Below are 2,064 nucleotides of genomic sequence, written 5' to 3' on the forward strand. Positions count from 1 at the left end.
CTCAGCCTTCCTCAGTTAGTTTTCTACCATATTTCTTAAAAATCGTGGTAGAGGCCTTGGTCTCGAGACCATTCGTGTCTAGAAACTGAGGTTGGGGGTAAGCAAGGGCATGCTCCCCATAGAAGATCCATCTCCAAAAAAGCCTCATGATAGCAAAGGAGAATGGGCACCAGCCAGCCCAAAGGTTGGAGTCGGCTGCACCTGCCTACCTCGGTTGCTGTGGCATTGAGGTCGATCCAACCACCCCCGTTAACGGGGACAAACTCCGGATTTAAAACACTTGATGATGATGATAATAGAACCAGAGCTAGTCACAGATAGTTTGGGACCAAAAGAACTTGAATGGAAGACAGAAAGGTCAATCATTTAACCTTTACTGCTTTCAGTGAATGGGACCCCACCTTAAAGGCTTTTAGTCACACATGCAACCCTTTTGCTCTTGGTGATCGTAGCATGGCCAGTTGCAATAAACAATATACTCCATGGTTTCAGGTTCAGTCCCTTTCTGTAGCACCTTGAACAAGTGTCTTCTACTATAACCCCAGGCTGACCAGAGCCTTGCAAGTGACTGTAGTAGATGGAAACTGAAAGAAGCCCATTGTGTGTATGTACATATTCTTTTCCTTTATTTTTCTTACTTGTTTCAGTCATTTTGACTGTGGCCATACTGGAGCACCAACTTCAGTCAAACAGATCGACCCCAGGACTTATTCTTTGTAAGCCCAGTACTCCTTTTGTTCTCTTTTACTGAACGTAAACACACCAACATTGGTTGTCAAGCGAAGGGGGGAGGACAAATCCACTCACAAGGCTTTGGTTGGCCCGAGGCTATAGTAGAAGGCACTTGGCCAAGGTGCCACACAGTGGGAATAAACCTAGAAACATGAGGTTGGGAAGCAAGCTTCTTATCACACAGTCACTGCTGAACCTATTATATATGTGTGTGTGTGTGTGTATATATATAGTAATGTCTCGACTATCGCAAGTGTTACATTCTAAACCCCACTGCAGTAGGTGAAAATCCGCGAAGTAGAATAGAAACAGTACTGTTCTGTATATTCTTTCTTTATTTTTATAAATTGTATATATTTATTTTTTTATAAATGCAAAACAACACCACAGAGGAATCGATGTAAGCTTAGGTGAACTGCAATATGGCAAGGGATTACTGAGTGTGTGTGTATATATTATCATCATCGTTTAACGTACGCTTTCCGTGCTGGCATAGGTTGGACGGTCAGGCATGGAGCTTGCTAGCAGAGACTTGTCCAAACTCCAGCTGTCTGTCGAGGCAAGGGTTTTAATAGCTGGATGCTCATCCTGACGTTAAACACTTAACAGTGAGCTGAGTGCCTTTTACATGCCACCGGCATGGGTGCACTCAAGCAGCAGTGGCACAGGTGCATTTACACAACACTGGTATGGGTGCATTTATGCAGCACTGGCATAGTTGTATTTACACAGCACCAGCAGGGCTGTGCAGTACTGGTATGGGTGCGTTAACACACATACGTGTGTCTTTTGTACTTGTGTCTGTCACCAAAGTACTTGACAAACAGGGTTGATATGTTTACATTTCTGTAACTTAGTAATTTGGTTAAAAATGCTGATAGAATAAATATAAAACCTAAAAATAAAAAAATTAAAAAGTACTGGAATCAATTTTTTCGACTTAACTCTTCAAGATGGTGCCCCAGCATGGGCATAGTCCAATGATTGTAACAAGTAAATAAAAAACTAAAAGATACATAACTGAAGTCCTTGTGAAAAAAAAAAAAACCCACAAAAGCAACATCATTTAATACCATAATTACATCTTTCAACCAACTCCCCAACAAATATGAAAGCTTGAGCTAGTTGCTGCATGTGGGGGAAAAAAAAAATTAACGTTTACTTTAAGAAATAAATAAATATGATTTCTAGTTCTGCTTTCAATGATGCTTCGACTCAACTTGACAAATTTGTAGCCTTCTTTTTGCCAATAATGTATGAAGTCAATATCAGATTTTCTGTTAAAATACCTTGTATTCTGGGTAACAAAGAAATGCAAGGTCTGGGTAAAAA

The 2,064-nt window shown here is 40.6% G+C and overlaps 1 protein-coding gene across 1 annotated transcript in view; it reads right to left on the reverse strand.

The window, feature by feature from the left end:
- LOC106873980 (UDP-glucose:glycoprotein glucosyltransferase 1) overlaps positions 1 to 2,064 on the reverse strand; it is a 186,770-nt gene that overhangs the window by 20,614 nt on the left and 164,092 nt on the right. The gene's annotated exons all lie outside the window — the stretch shown is intronic.

This window comes from Octopus bimaculoides, chromosome 10 (assembly GCF_001194135.2).
Source record: "Octopus bimaculoides isolate UCB-OBI-ISO-001 chromosome 10, ASM119413v2, whole genome shotgun sequence".
Lineage (NCBI taxonomy): Eukaryota > Metazoa > Mollusca > Cephalopoda > Octopoda > Octopodidae > Octopus > Octopus bimaculoides.